The following is a 10,144-nucleotide window of genomic DNA, read 5'->3' on the forward strand; positions in this document are numbered from 1 at the left end:
AAAAAAAAAAAAAAAAAAAAAAAAAGAAATCCTAAGACTTGAGAATTGGAAGGGAATTCCAAAAATCTAACCCCTGGCTCCAAACCTCTTAGAAGCTCTCCCCAGCAAGTGCCCTTGCTGCTGCTCCAGATATCTGGAGATTCACCCCATCCAAATAGAGGCTTCTTTTCCTTTGAAAATCTCAGGGCAGCTTTCACTATTTCTCTCTGAGACTTGATCAGACACTGCTGTTTCTGTTGCTTCCCAATCACACATCCTTCATCCTAGAAAATTAAAATATTTGATTATTCAGTGAAATTAAGTAGTTTCCACTTCCTTACTCTACGCCTTCTCACCTTCCAACTTTTTTCCTGTTTCATTCACTCCTTGTTTTGTCTACTCATCTTTTCACTTCTTCTGGCCCTCTTATTCTATGCCACCTGAAAACTCTCATTCCTATGTAAATGGCCCTACTGCTTCAACTGTGTGGCAGAATGCTTTCCTCACCTCCTTTTCATAGAATTCGGAGGATACTGTAAACCCTGCAGCTCTCTCTAGTGGCAGGATGCATTCTTTCACGGCTGCACAGTGTGAACGAGATTGGTGTTCCCCTGGCTCCTCATTTCTATTTGTAGACCGTTGTTCCTCCACTCTTGAGTGAAAGCTCCAGCCCCTCTGAGCCTCTTGTCTTCCATCTCCATCACCGTCAACCTCTCACTTTTGCTTTTGTAGTCAGTTTATCTATATCCACACTCCTCCTTCCTGCCCTTCATTCTCAGATACTAGGAAGCCATTTTAATGAGGCTGTCATCTTCCTATGCCCTTGACCCTATCTTTTCTATGGGATTTTGTTTCATTATTCATCTACCTTTCCTCTACTTTATCCTTTTCTTAGCCTAAAAACATTTTAGCTATTTCCAATTTCTCTTCCCTCATTTGCATCCTTAAAAGAGTGGTTTATAATTGATTATTCTTATTTTCACATCTCTCATTCATTCCTCAGTCCATTCCTATCTGCTTTGCCACATTGCTGAAATAGTGTTCACTTAGGTCACCAGGGAAGGCCAGTAGACATTTTTAGCCCATATCCTACTGGTTCTTTCTGTTGCATTTGGTAATGTGAACCATGTTCTCTTTAAAATTCTCTCGTCTTCAAAGTCGTACTCCCTTGACATCCTTCCTCTTTCTTTTTTGTGGTCTCCTTTTCTGCCCCCTGAATGTTGGTTTCCCCAAGGTTTCTGTCCTTAGAAGGCTGCTCCCTATACTGCTGACCTAGGTGAGCTGACCCGCTGTCATCAGATCTCTGGCATATGCCTTAGAAACATATCCAGTTGCTTGGTAAACCATTAGACTTAGGTGTGTGTCCCACTTGCTGTGTGACCAAAACTGTTGACTTGTCGTCTTCCCTTATTCTCAGATCACATCTCTTTTTCATGTTCTCTGTTTTGATTGGTAGAACCACTCCACCATGTCCTGGACAATCATGTCCTAGGGATTATTTTTCTCCTAAGTATTTCTCAAATCCATCCTCTTCTCTCCATGTTAACTACTTGTCTACCGGTAACCTATTCGTCATTTTCTCTCTATCCCAATTATGCACCTGTCTGTCCCAATGTATTTTAAGATCGTTACAACAGTCTCCTAATTATTTTTTCTACCTTAAGTGCATTTACTACAGAACTGAAGTGGTGAATCTGACCATGTCAGCTCCCGTGTTTGTTTATTTATTTATTTGAGATGGAGTCTCACTCTGTTGCCCAGGCTGGAATGCAGTGGCATGATCTTGGTTCACTGCAACCTCTACCTCCCGGGTTCAAGCAATTCTCCTGTCTCAGCCTCCCAAGTAGCTGGGGTTACAGGTGCCTACCACCACACCTGGCTAATTTTTTTGTGTTTTTAGTAGAGATAGGGTCTCACCACATTGGCCAGGTTGGTTTCGAACTCCTGACCTCAAGTGATCCGCCTGCCTTGGCCTCCCAAAGTGCTAGGATTACAGGCATGAGCCACCGTGCCCGGCATTATTTATTTATTTATTTATGAGATGGAGTATTGCTCTGTCTTCCAGGCTGGAGTGCAGTGGTGCGATCTCGGCCTACTGCAACCTCTGCCTCCTGGGTTCAAGTGATTCTCCTGCCGCAGCCTGCTGAGTAGCTGGGACTACAGGCACATGCCACCAAGCCCAGCTAATTTTGGTATTTTTGTAGAGAGAGGGTTTTGCCATGTTGGCCAGGCTGGTCTTGAACCCCTGACCTCAAGTGATCCACCCTCCTCAGCCTCCCAAAGTGCTGGGATTACAGGCCTGAGCCACTGCCCCCAGCCAGCTTCCTTGTTTAGAACCTTTCAATGGCTACCCAAAATTCCTGAACAAGGCACATATATCCTTTTATGACTCAGCTCCTGACCCCTTCTCTAGCCTGTCTTGTACTACCCCCTTACTCATATTTCGGTTTAGCAGCACTAAAGTGCATGGAATTTCCCCATAAGCACAACTGTTTCTTGTCCTGTGTCTTTCCTCACACTGTTCCATCTGCTTGAAATATCACCACCCCTCCTTTAATTAACTCCTTCTTTAGACTCAGTTTGGGTATCATCTAAGACAGCTCCTTAGGTCTACTTCCCACCCCCTAAGCGATAATTAATGCTCTGATAATAGCCTATACATATGTCCATCTGTGTAATCAGCATGTTAGTTTTTAATTATGTTTGTGTGAATATCTTTCCGTTTATACTTATGAACTTCTTAAATCCAAAGACTAGGCCATTACTATCTTTTCATCACTAGTGTCAAATATAGTGCTTGTCACATGTGAACACAATCTCTTTTACAGAAGAGGAAGTTGGGACTCAGAAAAACTCTCCTTAAATGATTCATTCAAAATGAAAGTAACTTGATTTTTAAAAACCTGGGTTGAGAGGAAATTTAGTAGGGCATAGATGTAGACACTACTGGTGCCTGCTATAGTATGCACCAGAACTGTGAGAAATACATTTGTATTGTTTATAAGCCACTCGATCTATGGTATTTTGTTATGGTAACCTAAACAGACTAAGATGGTGTCATAAGAAGTATTAGCTCTTAAGTATTTTCTGATTTAAGTGAAGTATAATTGGATAGGCAAATAATATCCGTGGAGTATTGATTAAGTGATACAAAGGAAGAGCTTGATTTTTTCCAGCCAGGTGGTGTGGATTTCTAACATTCTGAAGCACCATAATCAAATATCAGATATTTTACAATTATTCTTTTTTTTTTTTTGAGACGGAGTCTCACTCTGTTGCCCAGGCTGGAGTGCAGTGGCACAATCTCAGCTCACTGCAACCTCCGCCTCCTGGGTTCAAGCAATTCTCTGCCTCATGCTCCTAAGTAGCTGGGATTACAGGCACCCGCCACCACACCCAGCTAATTTTTTGTATTTTTAGTAGAGACGGGGTGTTACCATCTTGGCCAGGCTGGTCTTGAACTTCTGACCTCGTGAGCCACCTGCCTCGGCCTCCCAAAGTATTGGGATTACAGGCTTGAGCCACGGCTACAATTATTCTTTTAAAATGCTGACTCATGTTAAGTTGCATTGTCTGTTGAGCTTTCCTTAAAGTCATTGCATACTCTCTTAATTACTCTGGATTCTTACTATGAATTAAGTTGTATTTTTAATATTTTATGAATTTACTTTCAACCAGTCTGTAAATACTTAAAGAATGCTTCCAGTTTTCTTACCTGTTTGTTATTTCATTTTCTGTTCTTTGTTCTCCTCTTAATTATCATCAACAAACTTTACCTCCTCAACTGTGTTGAGGGCACTGGGCCAGGCACTGTTTTTATGTATTACAAAGAAGAGACACCATGGCTTGAGTTTTTCTGATGGCCTAGTGTAAAATGTTTATGCAAAGTGTCAATGGAAACAATTATCTTAACAGGATAACAGCCTATTTTGCTCAGAAACATCCTAATTTCCTGTTTTTAGGTTATCCAGAGGTCAGGTAGAGATTCCTTTTTGTAGTCTCATAGTGCAGATTCACATCGTGCAAGCATCAGGGGGCTTAGATCACAATCCATTTAATTCCAGTGGCTGCATTTATCTTCCCAAGAAAATAATTCCCTCAACTGCTGTTTTTATTTAGTGTCTCTTTTTAAATTTTATCCAGTAACCTGTGGTGAAGGTATGACTTCAGTAGCTGTTTACCAGTAGCTGCTTCTTAACTAAGCTGCATCTTAAAGTTCATCTGTTGCCCATTTTGAAGTTCATGTGGCTACCTGCACTGGTCAGAATGTTAACAGTGTTGTCTCTGTTTCCCTCTCTCAGAAATCTGTTACTAACTAAGCATTCAAGCAAGCATCAGGCTCCCAAGTAAGCCCTGACTACATGCTGTGAACTTCTGCCTTAGTGAATCAGCTTCAGCATAGCTTGATAACTGCCTTTTTTCTTCATGTTTAATTGTGCCTTGAGGCTATGGAAAGACTACATTTATCTGTTGAAACAGACTAAGCAGCAAGTGTTCTGACATGTTTGTCGCGCAAATTATTGTACGTGACAAAAGGTAATTACATATACAATCAGATCTGGAAGTAAATGGATAATTAGGAGTTAATATATTATCTAGCATAAGAGAAGTACCTTTGAGATTCAAGAAAAGTAAACTAAATACATATCTTTTTAATTGAGTAAAGATTATAAAATATAAGATTTGAAAGAAAAGAGATTGTAAACTCTCCTAAATACCAATACTCACCAAGATATTGTAATATTATCTTTAACAGAGACCGCAAAGATCCTTAGTTTCCTTATTTCCATCAGGCTAAGTATGGTAATCCAACTTTGCATCCCTTCAGGAATCCAAGGCAAAATGGTAATGGGTCTGTATTTATACTCTGGGGCACAAAACTGAGGCCTTATCTCTATAAAGCATAAGAAATGAGATTTGAGTCTGAAATTCAGCACATCACTTCACCAAAGATTTATTGCTAAAATTGGAGTCTATTTTTTTTCCACTAATTTATTGCCATAGAAGTGATCTCCCTTTTCCTCTTGAGACAATTGGGATTTAGTGATCTTAGTTTGTTTCAGTTACCCTGAATGGCTTGAATTCCATTTTAAATAAGAGAATAAGATGCCTCTGGGGACTTAAATATTTAGTTTTTGGGGATTTTTTGTTTGTTTGTTTCTGTTTTTGGAGACAGTGTCTCATTCTGTTGTCCAGGCTGGAGTGCAGTGGTGCAATCTTGGCTCACTGCAACTTCCATCTCCCAGGTTCAAGCGATTCTCCTGCCTCAGCCTCCTGAGTAGCTGGGACTACAGGTATCCGCCACCACGCCCAGCTAATTGTTGTATTTTTAGAAGAGAAGGGGTTTCGCCTTGTTGGCCAGGCTAATTTCAAACTTCCGGCCTCAAGTAATCTGCCCACCTCAGCCTCCTAAAGTGCTGGGATTACAGGTGTGAACCACCGTGCCCAGCCAAGTATTTAGTTTTAATTTTAGTTCAGCCTTAAAAGAAAACAAGCCAGAGTCATTGTTTATAATGAATAGCAAATTATAAGTATTATTTGACTTTCTAAAATTTTAGGGTAAAACATATGTGAGTACTTATATTGAAGACTAAACCTAGCTATTGGATTCTCCAAGTGTTCATTTGCCTTATTTTAAGTCATAACCATTGAGGTGGGGCAAGAGGGGAGAAGAACCAATTAGATTCTTTCAAATTTAGAAAAACTAGTTATTCTCTTCCCTCAGGTTTTTCTTAACAATTGTACTGCGGAAACCCTAGCCTGGTCTGGCTTCCTTCATTCAAGCAACTGCCGTATCCTGGAGTATAGATATGTTGGCATACAATTTTTTTCACTGGCTAATTCATATTGTCTTCCTTTGTTGCTCAAGTTCTTCCAAAGTCAATTCATACAAGCAGATCTTGTTTCTTCGTAGCTTCAATGGAGCAAAGTGACTCATCAGAGAGAACTGAAAGTCTATTGAACACCTCTCATCATGAGTTTCAAGGTTTGATTTCCTTAGTATTAGAGGTCTTTGAGTTTCATTGGTGAAGTCATTACATAACTACTTGTTATGTAAGTGTAGCAGATGATGTAGTGAATCTGTACAGAAAATTAAATGTATGACCTGGGAATGTTTATTTAACACGTTTGATGGTGGCATCACTAGTTTACAAAAGGAGCAGAACTTTGGTTGTGAAATATTTTAGTATATCCTATGGCACAAATTAAATCAATCAGTCAATAGCCTAGTCTGGCTTTTAGAATAATTATAAAACATTACTAAAATTCAGAGATGTCTTAATTACTAGTAGTTTACATGTCAAGTAAATGATAACATAGCCCTGTTATTAGTGTATATGATATGGGTTCAGTGTAGCCTTATGAAATTATGTATCAAAAGGTAACATATGCAGTGAATCTCAACAAATACTTAGTTGATGCCTAGTATTTGCCAGTTACTGGGCTATGTGAAGATACAGATACTAAGCAAAACAAGTCAGTAGCTTTGAGGCACTTACAAAGTACACTATTAGAAGGAGGGAAAAGGCACGTCAACTGTTGAGATATTGGAAGGAGACAAGTGCTGGGATAGCTATGATTCACCCAGACTAAAAATGGAATTATTGATATTTGATTCTTTGGTGGATAAACAAACTAACCCCTAACATCAATATACTGTGAAAAACACTGTGATACAAATGTGTGGAGGGTAATATGAGGACGCAAAAGAGTGACAGCTAAGCCAACCAAGGTGGTCTGGAGAGGCTTCCTGGGAGACTGATTTAGACTTAAGTGTACGGACTAAGTAAGAGCTACCTGGGTGAAGAAGGAAGGAAAGGAGACTCCATACAGAAGAGCTGAGGAATGAGGAGTGTCCTAGGGTAGACATGGTTTTTTTTTTTGTTTTTTTTTTTTTTTTTTTTTTTTTTTTTTTTTTGTTTGTTTTTTTTTTTTTGAGACTGAGTTTTGTTCTCGTCACCTAGGCTGGAATGCAATGGCATGATCTCAGCTCACTGCAACCTCTGCCTCCTGGGTTCAAGCAATTCTGCTGCCTCAGCCTCCCAAGTAGCTGGGGTTACAGGCGCCCACCACCACGCCCAGCTAATTTTTTGTTTTTAAGTAGAGATGGGGTTTCACCATGTTGGCCAGGCTGGTCTTGAACTTCTGACCTCAGGTGATCCACCCACCTCTGCCTCCCAAAGTGCTGGGATTACAGGTGTGAGCCATCGTGCCTGGCCCAGTCATGGTTTCTAAGAGAACTAAGAGTAGTTCCTCATTTAGGAGCCTGGATTACATGAAGGGAGAGGAAGCCAAAAGGTTGACCTGGATAAGGTGCAAGAGAGCTTTGCGTGTCATGTTAAGGAACTTGAACTTTATCTTGTAGGAAATGGGGAGCCATCAAAGGTTTTAAACAAGGGAATGGTGTAATCAAATTTGTGTTTTAGCTGGATCTCTCTGGCAGCAGTGTGGAGACTGGCTAACCTGGGATATTGGAAGAGAGAGGCAGAGGGTATAGGCAAGACAAAAGGCCACAGGGGAGAGATTATGATGTCTGAACTAAGACAGTAGTAGTAGTAGTAATAGTAGGGATGGAAAGTTGGGAGAAGGCCAGGCGCGGTGGCTCACGCCTATAATCCCAGCACTTTGGGAGGCCAAGGCAGTGGATCACTTGAGCCCTGGAGTTCCAGACCAGCCTGGCCAACATGTGAAACACTGTCTCTACTAAAAATGCAGCAATTAGCTGGGCATGGGGGCATACGCCTGTAATCCTAGCTACTCGGGAGGCTGAAGCACAAGAATCACTTGAACCCAGGAGGCAGAGGTTGCAGTGGGGTGAGATTGCACCACTGCGCTCTAGTCTGGGCATCAGAGTGAGACTATGTCTCAAACAAGACAAAACAAAAAAAGAAGAAGGTGGAAGAAAGTAAATACAGGAAATATTTAGGAAGTTAAATTGGTACTATTTGTCAATAAATTAGATGGAAGAATTGTGAGAGAGAGGCCAGGTGCAGTGGCTCACGCCTCTAATCCCAGCATTTTGGGAGGCTGAGACAGGTGGATCACGAGGTCAGGAGTTCGAGACCAGCCTGACCAACATAGTGAAACCCCGACTCTACTAAAAATACAAAGATTAGCTGGGTGTGGTGATGTGTGCCTGTAATCCCAGCTACTCAGGAGGCTGAGGCAGGAGAATTGTTTGAACCGGGAGGTGGAGGTTGCAGTGAACCAAGATCACGCCACTGCACTCCAGCCTGGTGGACAGAGCAAGACTCCATCTCAAAAAACAAACCAAAAAAAAAAAAAAAAAAAAAAAATTTGGGGGGGAGAGAGAGGACACAAAACAGACTAAATCCGGATTTTTGGTTTCAGTAATTAGGTAAAGTACTGCTAGTTCATGTATGACCTACCTTACAATATCAGGAAGCTGAACTCTTATGTTCAGTACTCTCAAGAAGAACAAGCTGTGCCTATGTGTTTCTGTGTGTGCATGTGGTGTGTGTGTGTGTATTATAAAAATCTAAGTCACATTCAACTATTTGAAGTGAATCTACTTGAGGAAATTATATGACAGGTTCTGTCTTCTATTGGATAATTGTAGGTTTTATTATTTTCAAAATAGGGAATAAAAAAATTGTTGATTAAGAATTTATTAACATTGGCCAGGTGCAGTGGCTCATGCCTGTAATCCCAGCACTTTGGTGAGACCTCGTCTCTACTAAAAACACAAAAATTAGCTGGGGTAGTGGCGCACACATGTTATCCCAGCTACTTGGGAGGCTGAGGCAGGAGAATCACTTGAGCCCAGGAGGCAGAGGTTGCAGTGAGCCAAGATCGTGCCACTGCACTCCAGCCTGGGCAACAGAATGGGATTCTGTATCCAAAAAAAAAAGAATTTATTAATATCTTTTTGTATTCATAAAGAATTTTTAGGAAACTTTAATCAAATATCTATTTGTTATTTAGGTTTGAATACATAATATAAATATTTTATCCCAATTGCCAAAAGAATTATTTTAAAACTCAACTGCGTAAGGTGCTAATGTTCTTATACTACCAAATGGAAAGTCAGAAGATCCTATTAAAAGTTTATATAACAAATTCTACTCCTAGATATATACCCAAGAGAAATGAAAACAGTTTTTTACAAAATCCTTGTACATAAATGTTAATAGCAGCACTTTTTTGTTTTTTTGAGATGGAGTCTTGCTCTGTTGCCCAGGCTGGAGTGCAGTGGCGCCATCTTGGCTCACTGCAAGATCCGCCTCCCAGGTTCACGCCATTTTCCTGCCTCAGCCTCCTGAGCAGCTGGGACTACAGGCACCTGCCACCACGCCCGGCTAATTTTTTATATTTTTTTTTAGTAGAAACAGGGTTTCACTGTATTAGCCAGGATGGTCTCGATCTCCTGACCTCATGATCCACCTTCCTTGGCCTCCCAAAGTGCTGGGATTACAGGCGTGAGCCACCGCGCCCGGCCTAACAGCATTATTTTTAATGACCAAAAAAGATAAATGTCCATCAACTGATTATTGGATAAACAAGGTGTAGTATATCCATTCAGTATATTATTATTTGTCAATAAAAAGGAATGAAGTAATAATGCATGCTACATGAACCTTGAAAGCATTATGCTTATGTGAAAGAAGCCAGTTACAAAAGACCAGGTACATCTTTTTGTTTTGTTTGTTTTGTTTTGTGTTGTTTTGTTTTAAATAGAGGCAGGGTCTTGCTCTGCTGCCCATCCTGGAGTACAGTTCATTGCTCACTGCAGCCTCCACCTCCTGGACTCAAGCTAGCCTTCCACCTCAGCCTCCCAAGTAGCTAGGACTTCTGGTGTGCACTACCACTGCCAGCTAATGTTTTAATTGTATGTCGAGACAGGGTCTCACCATGTTGCCCAGGCTGGTCTCAAACTCCTAGTCTCAAGCCTTGGGCTTGGCCTCTCAAAGTGTTAGGATTACAGGTGTGAGCCATCATGGCAGGCCAGAATACCACATGTTATTTGATTCCCATTTGGAAAGTGATTGCTAATGGCTATGGGGATTCGTTCAGGGGCTCTAAAATTGGTTGAGATGGCTGCACAATTCTGTGAATAGACTCAAAACCATTGATTTGTGCCCTTTAAATGAGTGAACTCTGTGGTACATCTCAAAGCTGTTTAAAAAAAAAAAAAAAAAAAAAA

At 40.8% G+C, this 10,144-nt stretch overlaps 1 protein-coding gene across 6 annotated transcripts in view; it reads left to right on the plus strand.

Moving 5' to 3' along the window:
- Positions 1-10,144, plus strand: part of EXOC6 (exocyst complex component 6) — a 227,528-nt gene that overhangs the window by 207,700 nt on the left and 9,684 nt on the right. The gene's annotated exons all lie outside the window — the stretch shown is intronic.

Source organism: Rhinopithecus bieti, unplaced genomic scaffold (genome assembly GCF_001698545.2).
Source record: "Rhinopithecus bieti isolate Rb0 unplaced genomic scaffold, ASM169854v2 scaffold_9383, whole genome shotgun sequence".
In the NCBI taxonomy this organism is placed as follows: Eukaryota; Metazoa; Chordata; class Mammalia; order Primates; family Cercopithecidae; genus Rhinopithecus; species Rhinopithecus bieti.